This window comes from Dryobates pubescens, chromosome 6 (genome assembly GCF_014839835.1).
Source record: "Dryobates pubescens isolate bDryPub1 chromosome 6, bDryPub1.pri, whole genome shotgun sequence".
In the NCBI taxonomy this organism is placed as follows: domain Eukaryota; kingdom Metazoa; phylum Chordata; class Aves; order Piciformes; family Picidae; genus Dryobates; species Dryobates pubescens.
Window position 1 is genome coordinate 7480019 of NC_071617.1, and position 15338 is coordinate 7495356.

The window sequence follows — 15338 nt, forward strand, 5'->3', positions numbered from 1 at the left end:
ATGGCATATATTGACAGCAGAATGCGTGAGACAAAACCTAGAATAGGGAGCTGTAATGCTGCAGTGAATAGCACAGAAAGTAGGATTACTCTATTAGTCATTCAGGAGATGTCTAAAATTGCCAGAGAGAATCATAGACTCAGGAGCAGTGAAGCTTTCTGCCTAAGGAAATGCTATAAAAGACTGAAAAGTGGGTTGTCTAATTACTGTCGCTGAGCAGCTGAACTAGTAGGGAGCTGCGGAGTAAAGCTGATAAGCAGCTAATTAATAAACTAGAGGCATCTTGCTTGTTAGTCCCTCCAAGGTCTGCAGAAGAGACCTAATGTCTTAAAAGGAGGATATGCAGATTGTGCAATCTCTGAATGTCTGGCGTGGGGAAATTAAGTGTGAAAGGAACTAATGATGCTGGCAGCGTTTGGAGTGTGAGTGCACGCTGTCTGGGCATGTGAGGCAATTAAGGGACTGCAGCAGCGTCTCACAGGAAACAGACCACAGAAGAAAGGCACTCTGTCCATGCATGGATGCAGTGTACCCACACAGGCATAAACCAAGTCATTGTGATTTAAGTCACTGATGTGATTTCCTTTGCTGGGCTTAATGAACCAACAGTTCAGCATTGTGGTTGCTGCTAGTTAAAACACAGACTGAGTAGAGGGACGTCAGTGAGTGATCACAAAATGCATCAAGGAACTGGTGGGAGATGCAGGTGCTGGAACAACATTCATTGGATTGAGATGGCTTGTTAGTGTGAATCTTGTGATCCTTGAACTTGTAATGAGATTGCACTCTTACTAAATCACTTGTTGCATTGTGTTGCGAAAATCAGCCTTTCATAGAATCATAGAATCAATAAGAAAAGACCTCAAAGATCATCAAGTCCAACCTGCCACCCACCACCTCATGACTACTAAACCATGGCACCAAGTGCCACGTCCAATCCCCTCTTGAGCACTTCCAGGGTTGGTGACTCCACCACCTCCCTGGGCAGCACATTCCAATGGCTAACAACTCTTTCTGTGAAGAACTTTCTCCACACCTCAAGCCTTTGATTTATCTCATTTTATTAATAAACCTTAGATTACTGATAAACCAAAGTGTGTCAAACATGTTGACATACAATGCCTGCCAAGTGCTGCAAGTATTAAGTTTTTGGAAAAGAGCAGCTGAACTCCCCGAGGCTAACATCTCAGCTGCTTTGATTCTATACCCAAGGTGTTCATTATCTTTGATGTGTTTCTGATAGTCTCTCTTCAGTATGAAATTTATAATCTTGATTTATATAGGGTTCTGATTTTCAATGTGGATTTTAAAGTCAGTGACCAGGACCTTCAACCTTAAACTTCACCTTGAAGAGTCTTGTCATTTCATGATTTCAGTAGGATTGTGATGCTGAGACACTTTGCTGTGCCAGTGAGCACCTGAAGCTCTTCAGTGACATTCCCTTTAAAATACTAAATCTGTCTGTCTACAAGAGAGGCTTATTTCTGAATCAACTGACTAGCTGGTTCCGTGTCATCCATAAAACTTGTTTTTGTTACAGTATCACAGTATCACCAAGGTTGGAAGAGACCTCAAAGATCATCAAGTCCAACCTGTCACCACAGACCTCATGACTAGACCACGGCACCAAGTGCCATGTCCAATCTCCGCTTGAACACCTCCAGGGATGGTGACTCCACTAGCTGAATAACCTCACCACTCACATGCAGTGACTTTCTAGGTGTTGCATATCATTTCTAATAGCAATAATAATCACAGGATCACAGAATGTTAGGGGCTGGAAGCGACCTCAAAAGATCATCCAGTCCAAGCCCCCTGTCAGGGCAGGATCACCTAGAGCAGATCACACAGGAACAGGCAGGTCTTGAATAGCTCCAGAAAGGGAGACTCCACAACCCCCCTGGGCAGCCTGTTCTAGTGTTCTGTCACTCTCACAGCAAATAAATTTTCCCTCATGTTTCCATGGAACTTCCTATGCCTCACCTTCCACCCATTGCCCCTTGTGCTGTCATTGGACATCACTGAGAAGAGCCTGACTCTATCCTTCTGGCACTCACCCTTTACATGTTTATAAACATCAATGAGGTTACCCCTCAGTCTCCTCCTCTCCAATACCCATCTCTACTTGGATGTATCCTTTCCGGTACTTTGAGGAAACTGATTTTCTGTATACTGTTGTACTAACAGTGTGCTGTATCATAAACATTCCTTTGTATATAGGAATGAAGTTAGGAGACTTTTGAATCAAAGATCTTTGTAACAAGTGGAGATGAATTCTTAGAAAGGTTACCTGGACTAGAATATCTAATTGCATTAAACCTTTAGAGATGACTGTCATGAGGAAATGCCTCAAAATACTTTTCACATTCACTTGTTTTCCCAGCCTGACTTGAAAAATTATCAATATAAGCAAACTTGCTAACCCAAAAGAGCCAGGGTGCACATGTCTGAGAGATGCCAAAGCACTAAACATGGCTGGAAACATTTTCAGCACTGGCAAGGCTGCTGTCTCGATACCAGCTGGGTCAGCACTGGAGCTCGAGCATCAGTGTTCCTTGAGGTACTGCATTCCAACAAGGGAGCATTAAAAGCTGCACCAGAGGAGGTTTAGGCTGGAGGTTAGGAAGAGATTCTTCACAAAAAGAGTGATTGGCCATTGGAATGTGCGGCCCAGGGAGGTGGTGGAGTCACCATCACTGGAGGTGTTTAAAAGGAGAATGGATGAGGGACTTAGCACCATGGTTTAGTTGCTTAGATGGTGTTGGGTGATAGGTTGGACTTGATGGTCTCGAAGGTCTTTTCCAACCTGGTTAATTCTGTATTCTGTAAAAATAGAATCCTTTAGGGGTAACTTTTAGTACATACTATCTCCATTTGTCCAAAAGGAGGGTTCCCACATTAAAACTGGAAAGTTACTCTGGACTTGGAGCTCCATGTTAGAACCAGATTGTATCCCTTCACTTTCTGAATCAGGTAATAAAAAAGTGCCCCCACCTTGCTAAGCAGACATTAGTACAACCTTCAAGTGAAGCTACATTTGTAAAGGATGAAGTTGCCCATGGTAAAATTGGATTAAAGTATTGCCCTCCCCACCCTCCTTTTTCTTTTCTAGCCCAACTCTTTGCTGTGGTGCAGTGAACTGGATCAGGGACCTGATTCCTCTTTGAAAGGGGAGGGTTGAGAGACCAGACAGTGCAGGTATGCGTAGATCTTTTGCTATAAAACAGAACCTTTGCTCTTGTTTCAATAGAAAAGGAGGTAAATTAGTTTGAGGGAGCTGGGGTTGCTTAGCCTGGAGAAGGGGAGGCTCAGAGGAGACCTTCTTGCTCTCTACAACTACCTGAAGGGAGGTTGTAGCCAGGTGGGGGTTGGTCTCTTCTCCCAGGCAACCAGCACCAGAACAAGAGGACACAGTCTCAAGCTGCACCAGGGGAAGTTTAGGCTGGATGTTAGGAAGAAGTTCTTCACAGAAACACTGATTGGCCATTGGAATGTGCTGCCCAGGGAGGTGGTGGAGTCACCATCACTGGAGGTGTTTAAAAGGAGACTGGATGAAGCCACTTGGTGCCATGCTTTAGTTGATTAGATGGTGTTGGGTGACAGGTTGGACTCGATGATCTCAAAGGTCTTTTCCAACCTGGTTTATTCTATTCTATTCTATTCTATCCTATCCTATCCTATCCTATCCTATCCTATCCTATCCTATCCTATCCTATTCTAAATTCTTGCTGGCATTGTTTAATGCGTTATCATCAGTCATGTGGGGATTGCAGACAAGAAGCTGGCTGCTGCTGTGATATTTATGTTAAGCTCTTCCTAAACTCTTTGACATCTGAGATTGATGCTGGTTTGTTTGGTTTGGGTTTGTCCTTTTTAAATATTTTTTTAATAATACTTGTTTCTCCACATGAAACTTACAAAGTCCCATTGGTGATCACTTGTGAGTAATAGCTTGGGTGAATCTAGTTTTGAAGTTAACTGCCTGAGGTGTGTTTCTTTACAAGGCAACTCCTCCATTTCACAGCAGAAAAGAAAACAAACTGTAAATGTGTTTGACTTCTGACTTTCATCTATAAATGTTTTTAACCCACACATTTCACAGGATCAGGGGTTGGCAGGGACCCAAAGAGATCATCAAGTCCAACCCCCCTGCCAGAGCAGGACCATACAATCTAGCTGAGGTCACAGAGGAATGCATACAGACAGGACTTGAAGGTCTCCAAAGTAGGAGACTCCACAACCTCTCTGGGCAGCCTGTTCCAGTGCTCTGTGACCCTCATAGTAAAAAAGTTCCCCTTGTGCTGAGGTGGAACCTCCTGTGCTGCAGCTTACATCCATTGCTTCTTGTCCTATCACAGGGAGCAAGTGAGCAGAGCCTGTCCCCTCCCTCCTGACACCCAGCCCTCAGATATTTAGAAACATTTATTAAATCCCCTCTAAGTCTTTTTTCCAGGCCAAAAAGCCTCAGGTCCCTCAGCCTCTCCTCATAAGGCAGTGCTCCAGTGCCCTAGTTAGAGGACACAGTCTCAAGCTGCACCAGGGGAAGTTCAGGCTGGAGGTGAGGAGAAAGTTCTTCATTGAGAGAGTTGTTAGCCATTGGAATGGGCTGCCCAGGGAGGTGGTGGAGTCACTGTCCCTGGAGGTGTTCAAGAGGAGATTGGACGTGGCACTTGGTGCCATGGTCTAGTCATGAGGTCTGTAGTGACAGGTTGGACTCGATGATCTTTAAGGTCTCTTCCAACCTTGGTGATACTGTGATACTGTGATACTTGCTGACCTCTCCTGGATAAGGACTCCACAATGGTTTGGAATACTCTGTTTGTTAATAAGAGAAATGTGATCTCCACCACAAACTGGACTGATCCTTTCTTCTGTTACAAACCACCTTAAATGAAACTGATTGCTGTAGTCAGGAGCAGAAAATTCCCATGCCATCTCACAAACCACATGAAAGAAATTGTGTTTCAAAGCATGACTAGGATAAGGCTGTAATACTTTGTTCAATTCAGTGAGCTGAGCTCCATAAGTGAAAGCTTGGAATTATTAACTTAGCTGCCAAGGAAAAGTTCTTTTGCTTCTAATTCTGCTGCCAAAAGGGGCTGTGTTGGCAGGGTATTGGAGAGTTCCTGGCTGACTTTGCTGGAAACCTTGCAATGCTACAGAAACCACCAGCCACCCACTCTGCTGCAAGTGGGACATGAACTGTTATTCACTGACATTATTACTGGTCAATTAGAGATGCACCCATGTGGCTGAAACCTTGATCTGTGTCTGTGCTGAGTAAGCTGACACATGCTCTTGCAGGCTTGCCAGTTCTGAACCGAGCTCCGTAGAGACCATCCTCCGCAGGGCTTTCACCCAGGACAATGAGGAGTTGGATTCCTTTCATAGTGTGATGTGGGACCACTATGATCTTGCCAGAGGATTCCTGGAAAGCTGCCAAAAAGACAGCTAAAGTTTATTTTGTTCTGTTCAGAGGGAAAATAACCTGGGATTCTCTACACACACCACACCAGCAGAGCTCTTTCAGTACCTTGCCCCCAGACATTTTCCCTTTAAATCCAAGGTTAAGATGTTGGAATGCACATTGTTCAATGATCCTCCTGAACAAAAAAGCTTTCAATCCTGCAAAAGCCCTGAAAGCCTTAGTTTCATCTGTTCCTGTGCTTGGTTCTATCTAAGCAGCAATATGTCAAGTGACTTGGAGTGGCTTTTGAAAAGCTGGCAGTGGAAGAGGACATTCATGGTGCTGAAAGACTGCTTGAAAGAACTGAGCTCATTTGGAAGTGAACAATGCAGGTTCAACTCCATAAGCCTTGTAACTTTCTAAAGGCCCTGCTGCTTGCTTTCCTTCTTTCTTTCTTTCTTTCTTTCTTTCTTTCTCCTTTTCTTTTTTCTTTTCTTTTCTTTTCTTTTCTTTTCTTTTCTTTTCTTTTCTTTTCTTTTCTTTTCTTTTCTTTTCTTTTCTTTTCTTTTCTCTTTTCTTTTCTTTTCTTTTCTTTTCTTTTCTTTTCTTTTCTTTTCTTTTCTTTTCTCTTTTCTTTTCTTTTCTTTTCTTTTCTTTTCTTTTCTTTTCTTTTCTTTTCTTTTCTTTTCTTTTCTTTTCTTTTCTTTTCTTTTCTTTTCTTTTTCTTTTCTTTTTCTTTTCTTCTCCTTTCTTTTCCTTTCTTTTCTTTTTTTCTTCTTCCTTTCTTTCCCTCTCTCCCTCCCTTCCCTCCCTTCCTTCCTTCCTTCCTTCCGAGTTCCGAGTTCCTTCTTTCCTTCCTTCCTTCCTTCCGAGTTCCTTCCTTCCTCCCTCCCTCCCTCCCGTCCTCCCTCTCTCCCTCTCTCCCTTCCTTCCTTCCTTCCTTCCTTCCTTCCTTCCTTCCTTCCTTCCTTCCTTCCTTCCTTCCTTCCTTCCTTCCTTCCTTCCTTCCTTCCTTCCTTCCTTCCTTCCTTCCTTCCTTCCATATGGATAATTGAATGGAAACTGGGTAACATTCAAGAATATCTGTACATTCAGTAACATATCCTGAGTGGAATACCCTAAGTGATCCTGCTTTTGGCAGGGGTGTTGGACTTGATGACCTGTGGAGGTTCCTTTCAACCTCTTAACATCCTGTGATTCTATACAGAGGGGAGGCACCAAAACAGCTTGTTTGGGTTTTTTTTTTTTATATTTCAATGGCTTTAACTAATCTACTGGAGTTAGAGTCAAGGAAACCAGAAACAGCACAGAAATGTGTGAAAGCTGGCAGGCTAGCATACTTGAGGAATTACAATATGCATATATGGTCATCTCTTAACTTTATTTCACCCTTCATGCTGCCCACCCCCTCTCCTCACCCTCCCCCCATAAGCATAGCCCATTTTTTCTTACCTGTTTTGTGTTTTATTCTTCTTGATTCCAAGTGGTGGAAATGTTCACTCTGCTACTGTCAATACAGGTAAGAGAGAAACAACTTTCCTTTAGCTGCAGTCCTCTAGTTAGTCCCAAGTCTTCCATGAGACAGAGGAACAGCTTTTTCCTTCACATGCTGGTCAGAGGTCCCTTTACAGCAAGTTGCAAGGCTGCTCTGATTTACCAGAGTAGGGGATGTTTTACAAGCAAAGCAGTCTGATGATTGCCTCACCCCACAGATAACCACAGATGTGGATGCTAGGGATATCTGTCCTCATTAGAAGCAGAGGATGCAATGCAGGAACGAAGCAAGAGGCTGCTTCGTGCATGCCCTAAGCACAACAGCATTCCAGACTGGTACTGTGTAAATGTTTGATCTGCTGCTCATACTTTAAGGTGTGGCTTGGGTAGGTTCTACTTAATTGGGATGAAACAGGTTAACTTCCAGATATGCCCATTGATATGTAGTCATTATTTCAAGCTTCTGGGGAAGTTTGATAGAGTCTGATACAGAGAGGATACAGATTTCAGCAGGATGCTAAGTTATGCACTTTCTTCTGATATTCTGTATTTATTTACCCATTGAGATATCCATTATCAAAAATGCTGTAGGACACAGATTTTAACAGGATGTAAACTGAGGTACTTTCTTTTGATATTCTGTATTTATTTACCCAGCAAGATGTCCATGGTGTAGAATGCTGTGAAGCCTCCAGTATCATCAAGAGATCAAGGAAACAACCGGTGGTCTTTCAGCAAAACATCCTTCCAGAGTGTCACACTACTTTTGAGAGCAGTTTCAAGGTCATCCACAAAGCTTAGAAAGAAGCTTCAGTGCCAGTGTAGGTTTCCTTCAAAAATGTTTACTCTAAGAGAAACTTCAGTGTGAAGTAAAAGGGCATGTCCTTTTGCAGAAAAGCAGAGCTGGCTGGAGGGTTTGAAGGTCTCCTTAAGTAAAGAATTGTATTAAGTGCAGCCACCAGGCTTGGAACTGGCATGAAAATCCTTCCTTTGCTCAGTGTCCATTTCTATGAATCTATAGAATAGAATAGAATAGAATAGAATAGAATAGAATAGAATAGACCATGTTGGAAGAGACCTTCAAGATCATTGTGTCCAACCCATCAACCAATCCAACCCACGTAAACAACTAAACCATGGCACCAAGCACCCCATCATAGAATAGAATAGCATAGCATAGCATAGCATAGCATAGCATAGCATAGCATAGCATAGCATAGCATAGCATAGCATAGAATAGAGTAGAATAGAATTAACCAGGTTGGAAAAGACCTTTGAGATCATCGAGTCAAACCCATCACCCAACACTATCTAATCAACTAAACCATGGCACCAAGCACCCCATCCAGTCTCTTCCTAAACACCTCCAGTGATGGTGACTCCACCACCTCCCTGGGCAGCCCAATCCAATGGCCAATCTCTCTTTCTGTGAAGAACTTCTTCCTAACATCCAGCCTAAACCTCCCCTGGTGCAGCTTGAGACTGTGTCCTCTTGTTCTGTTGGTGAAAGTTACTGCTTTGATCTTGTAGGTCTTCACGAAATACACGCATGTCAATACTTAACATCTTTTAAACCTCAACCTAGAGGCCACTTTCAGTTTCAATTCATTCTATCCCTAACTGAACTCTTTAAAAAAAAATGTTGTGCAATCTGAATTTCCAAAGGTATGTTTAAGTCCTAAATTGTCTTTAGATTATGGCTGGAAGGTCTCAGCCTGGCGTGTGCAAGCTTAAAGACAGCTAATCCGATGTGTCTGTTACTAACACAAATGACTCAGTCTCTGAAACACTATAAACCAAGAATTTTACAATCAGAGTAAGCTGATAATTGAGGGGCTGAAGGGATTTATACTTACTTAACAATAGAGAATCATCATGAAATTTAGCTAGGAGCAGCACTTCAAGATTACTGCTGTTTGAACATCAGCAGTATGGTGACATGCAAGTTGAGAGAATTAAATGAAGTTCCAAAAGATGAACAAAGCCAGACTAGAGGCAATGCCCACAGAAAACTAGAGCTGGAGAAAAAAAGGTAAAACAAGAACCTCCTTGTTTGCCCTACAAAGCTGGTCATAACCAAATGATCACTCAGGTGATCCAGCTTGACTAATTCTAAGACCAAGTGTCCTTTGGCCATTATTTGGGATCAGGTTGCCCAGAGCCCTGTTGAGCCTCACCTTGAATATCTCCAGGGATGGGGCCCCAGTCACCTCCCTGGGCAGCCTGTTCCAGTCTTCCACCACCCTCATAGTAAAGACTCTGTTCCCAATATCCAGTTTAAATCTGCTCTTGTCTAGTTTGAAGCCACTGCCCCTAATTCTATCATGGCAGGCCTTTGTAAACAGTCTCCATTCTTCTTGTAGGCCCCTTTCAGGTACTGGAAGGCTGCTATTAGTTCTCCCCAGAGCCCCCTCTTCTCCAGGCTGAACAACCCCAGCTCCCTCAGCCTGTCCTTGTAGTAGAGGTGCTCCAACCCCTTGATCATTTTCATGGCCCTCCTCTGGACCTTCTCCATCAGGTCCATGTCCTTCCTATATTGAGGGCTCTGCACACAGTACTCCCAGTGAGGTCTCACCAGAGCAGCACAAAGTGGCAGAATCACCTCTCTGGATCTGCTTGCAACATATCTTTTGATGCAGCCCAGGATGTGATTGGCCTTCTGGGCTGCAAGCTCACACTGTCTGCTTCTCATCCATCAGCATCCCCAAGCCCTTTTCCACAGGGCTGCTTTCTGTCAGCTCATCCCCCAGTCTGTATTGACAGTGAGGATTGTTCCAGCCCAGGTGCAGAACTCTGCACTAGCTCTTGTTGAACCACATGAAGTTCACCTGGGTATTAAGCTAGAACTGACCACATAGCATAAAGATATTTTTTATAGATAGCTGCTTCAAAATTTGTTTCAGTGAGATAATCCTGTTCAGTTTTCAAATGGAACAATAGAGTTCTGCTAGTTAAATAAAATCAAGTTGTAAGAGAAACCTTTTTTTTTCCTTTTTATATAAAGATTGTGTTTCAAGATGTTTGGTTTAGCTCAAAAGATAACCTGGCAACAAACCTAATTTTTTTTCTAAATCTGAGCCTAATAGTAGAGAAAAACAAAAAATTCAGATCTTCAGAAATTTTTGTGGATTGTCTACAATACTTGGAATGGAATGGAATGGAATGGAATGGAATGGAATGGAATAGAATAGAATAGAATAGAATAGAATGGACCAGGTTGGAAAAGACCTTTGAGATCATCAAGTCCAACCTATCATCCAACACTATCTAATCAACTAAACCATGGCAGCAAGTGGCCTCATCCAGTCTCTTCCTAAACACCTCCAGTGGTGGTGACTCCACCACCTCCCTGGGCAGCACATTCCAATGGCCAATCACTCTTTCTATGAAGAACTTCTTCCTAACATCCAGCCTAAACCTCCCCTGGTGCAGCTTGAGACTGTGTCCTCTTGTTCTGGTGCTGGTTGCCGGGGACAAGAGACCAACCCCCACCTGGCTATAACCAGGTAGATAGCAAGAAGGTCTCCCCTGAGCCTCCTCTTCTGCAAGCTAAGCAACCCCAGCTCCCTCAGCCTCTCCTCATAGGGCTTGTGCTGCAAACCCCTCCCCAGCTTTGTTGCCCTTCTCTGGACACGTTCCAGCAAGTCAACATCTTTCCTAAACTGAGGGGCCCAGAACTGGACACAGGACTCAAGGTGTGGCCTAACCAGTGCTGAGTACAGAGGCACAATGACCTCCCTGCTCCTGCTGGCCACACTATTCCTGATGCAGGCCAGAATGCCATTGGCCTTCTTGGCCACCTGGGCACACTGCTGTCTCATGTTCAGCCTCCTATCTACCAGTACCTCCAGGTCCCTTTCTGCCTGGCTGCTCTCCAGCCACTCTGACCCCAGCCTGTAGCTCTGCATGGGGTTGTTGTGGCCAATGTGCAGAACCTGGCACTTAGCTGTATTAAGTCTCATGCCCTTGGACCCTGCCCATCTGTCCAGCCTGTCAAGGTCCCCCTGCAGAGCTCTCCTACCCTCTTACAGATCAACACCTGCCCCTAACTTGGTATCATCTGCAAATTTACTGATGATGGACTCAATCCCCTAATCCAGATCATCAGTAAAGATTTTGAACAGGATGGGGCCCAGCACTGATCCCTGGCTGCCAGCTGGATGTGGCACCATTCACCACCACTCTCTGGGCTCGGCCCTCCAGCCAGTTCCTAACCCTTCTCTCATGTGCAGAAAGCCCACAGTTGCACAGTGGGATACTCAACTAGGTAGATATAAGTCCTGATGCTACTTTCAGAGTTGCATGTAAGTAGCTATTTCAGGAGATAGAAGACTTGCAAAAGCTAAGATTTCTGGAAAGTGAATAAACTATATGCAGTTCAGCCTTGAAAGGATCACTTGGCTCCAACAGGACTTCTGCATCAGATGTTTTCTGTACTCATAATTTCATAGATTGTTTTTCTGTCTCCTCAGGATATTTTCTATCTAAATATTGTTTTCAAGATATCATCAAAAGTAGCTGACACACCAGACTGAAGAAACAGTCACAGCTGGCCAGTGCTGTGTATCTGCAGAAAACCTACAGAATTCATTTCTAAACTAAGAGGTAAGAAATGCTAATCCAGCAACCTTTCTAAGAGTTTTCTAAGAGTTACCAGGCATCCCATGATGTTAAAATACCTTTTTTCCCCAGTCCTTACTGCTGCTTTCAAAGATTGCTACAAACAGGCACAGGTCTCTAATGAGTTGTTCTGCCTGGTGTTCAGTGCAAATTGACAGGATCTTAAGCCTTAATAGCTGCTCTAGGGGAAAGAAGCTGCTCTGGCAACAGAATTGCTTTTAGCAACAGAATTCAGGGGTTTGGAGAAAGATTTGCAAATTTGTGCATAACTTCAAGGGCATCCATGTGGGTCCTAGCTCATTTCATGCCCCTGGGAAAACACTGCAGTAGTGTATTTAATAATAATCTTGCCCTCTCTGATTCACTGATCATTCCCTTCCTTTGTGACAGATGAATGAAGAGCACATATGTACACCAATGAGAAGGCTTTAGCTGGATAAAAGGGAGCTGAGTGAGAAGTTAATTTACAAACTGTGGAATAATCACATTTTTATTATTAATGCTTCCCCCCTCCTCCCCCTTTCTCCTCTAATGGAGGCAGAGCCATAGCAGCAGGTTCTCTCCTTCATGTTTACTGGAGAGCTGTTCCACAACTGTGGAAGAAATTCCTGTAACCTGAACTGAGAAGAAAGTTCCTCAGCCCTGGCTCTCCTGATGGGTCCTGTTAGAGTGGGGTGCTGTTCACAGACTCACACAATTACTGAGGCTGGAAAAGACCTCTGAGATCATCAAGTCCAGCCTATGGCCTAACAGCACCACATCAGCTAAAGCATGCCACCAAGTGCCACATCCAATCTTTTCTTAAAGACCTCCAGTGATGGTGACTCCACCACCTCCCTGGGCAGCCCATTCCAGTGCCTAATCAGCCTTTCTGTGAGGATATGCTTCCTAATATCCAACCTAAACCTCCCCTGGAGCAGCTCCATACCATGTCCTCTTGTCCTGCCACTAGTTGCCTGTTCAGTGCATGGGGAAACTGCTGCATCGCTTTTGGGTTACCCTTTTGCTTTTGCACACAAATGGGATTTGGAGTTTTGCACACAAATGGGATTTGGAGTTTTGCACGAGAGGGTGATCTCCTGTGGGAGGGGGAAAAAAAAGTAAGTTAATGTTATTATCATCTGTACAGACATAAGAACTAGTTAATATCTATCTGACACTGTGCTCTTCTGGCCAAACTCCAGCTCTTTTGAAACACAGCTCAGCAGGGATGTATGACAAGTGTAAGATTAAGTCCTGGGTCTAATTTTCAACAAATGTCTTTGGATAGATGATTAATGGAAAAAGCTCTTGGTCTGTGTTATTTTTATTAATGCTTTTGGCTGAACTGTTATTGTGATGTTAATATTGTTTGGGAGCCTTAGGTTGTGATTCATCTGAATACAGCTGAATAATGCATCTTTTGCAGGAGTTTCCAGTTGAGGCACTCAGTGATGGTATGCCTGGAATCTCCCTGCTCCCTCTGCACAGAGAATGACAGAGCTCTTAAGGTTTGAAGGATAAACAATTTTGCTCCACACCCTTTTCTGTAACCTGGCAAATACAGTGCATCCATTGTGCTTGCTAAGGGATCCAGGCTAACAATAGTGCATTTATGAGCTAGATTTCTTTGCTTCTGAGTTTTTTTTACAGAAATGCTCAAATCAAGGGTAAGCCTTTAGTGCTGTGTTATCTGTGAGTGAATTTTTCCATTTCTAAGTTAAAGGCCAAATTGGAGTTCTTTGTTCAGAGAAATCCTGCTGCCTTTGTGACTCTTTCATCTTGGGGCCAATTGTCAGCTTCCCTGATCTGAGTTCCCTGTACAATGAGTAAGCCTAAGCCCCCTGCTAGGTGGCCTCATATCATGGTGAAAGTCTGATGTAGTGGGAATTAGGGGGAGGCACAGCACTAGCATGCCCAGACACCCCTTCTTCACTGCAGAAGATGGAGTGGGGAGGAGAAAACAGAAGAGCAGTCTCCTGTTCCTTTACCGTATTCTAAAAGGGAGGTTCAAATCCTTAAGGATATCTTGAATAATTGCTACAGATGTTGCCCTTCCATGTGAACCATTCGTGTGCACTGTGCCTCAATGAGCCTGAAAAGGATATATACCTACCACTTCTATTCAGACTTCCAGGAGAGTCCTGGAAACTTAAAACAGCACTGCATGCATTGTGTGAATGAGTCCTTTCAAAGCTGAGCTGGTCAGCACTGTCGGCCTGTACCGTGCATAGTCCAAGCCAGGCAACACAAGGACAGTGGCCTCCAATTGCTGATGTGCAGGTTTGAGGAAGGAAAAGAACACCAAAATTGTTGAACCAAAGCATTCTCAGCTCCAAAACTGAGTTTTATTGTGAATTAACTAACTGAGGAACACATTTCCCTCACAATGACTGTGACACTTCTGTGTCACTCCTTGGCAACAGTAAAAGCCAGGCAGCTTGAGAGTACTTCCTTCTTGAAAGAGACAGGTGTTTTGTTCTTGTGTGAATGCAGGCTCTCCTTGCCCTGCTCCTTTAGAAGAACCAAGCATAATCAAGTGTACATTCATTTCTGCATCATGGTGTAAGGTAGTTTCAGGACTCTGAAATGTAGACAAACAAAAACCTGCATCACACAGCTTACATTTTAACTTCAGAGATGACAAAAGGGACAGTAACTTACAGAACCATAGAATGGCCCAGGCCAGAAGGGACCTCCAAAAGTCATCAGTCAGACCTCCCTGCAGTCAGCAGGGACATCCCCAACTAGATCAGGTAGCTCAGGACCTTGTTGAGCCTCACCTTGGATATGTCCAGGGAAGGGGCCTCAACCACCTCGCTGGGAAACCTGTTCCAGTGTTTCTCCTGATATCCAATCTGAATTTGCCCTTCTCTAGTTTGAAGCCATTGCCCCTCATCCTGCCACTGCAGGCCTTTGTAAACAGTCTCTCTCCATCTTTCCTGTAGGCCCCCTTCAGGTACTGGAAGGCTGCTATTAGGTCTCCCCAGAGCCTCCTCTTCTCCAGGCTGAACAACCCCAGCTCCCGTACAGATCTCCCAGCTTTTGTAGCAGAGGTGCTCCAACCCCATTTCATGGCCCTCCTCTAGACCCTCTCCATCAGGTCCATGTCCTTCCCATGCTGAGGGCTCCAGACTTGTACACAGTACTGCAGGTGAGGTCTCACCAGAGCAGAGCAAAGTGGCAGAATCACCTCTCTGGATCTGCTGGCAACACATCTTTTGATGCAGCCCAGGATGTGATTGGCCTTCTGGGCTGCAAGCTCACACTGTCTGCTCATGTCCAGCTTCTTATTTACCATCATCTTCTGCTAGGATCCTGCACTGGCTTCCCTAAGTCCCTGTACATACGTGTATCATCTTTAAAGAGCTTTAACTGGTTCCTTGCATTGTTTATGACAGCAGGAGACCTTCAGGCCAGAGGGTTGGTGTTTGCTTACTTAGGAGGCCACCCAGGCCTGAGGAGGCCTGAGTGCAGAGAGAGGCTAACTGAACTGGAAAGTCAGCTTGATCAGAGTCTCTCAGACGAGTGATGAGTGAGACTGACTGGAGGATTAGTCCTTGCAGAATCTCTTGGTGAATGTGACTGTGACAGTGGAGCTCTAGGCTCTTCATCTTAGGCTCTTCACTGGGCACAGGGAAATGGGTGAAGCTTCACAAGGCAACGCTTCTTGCCATCCTGGCAGTTGTGTCTTCTCTGTTGCAAACCCTTTGTTTGCCTAATGTGACTACCAAGTACTCAGGCTGGGCTCTAAGTGTGCCTATTGAATCACATAGCTGGTTCCAGGTTGTTTTTCATTCAGCTCTGTCATGTAAGAGCATCTAACTGCAACTTTGTC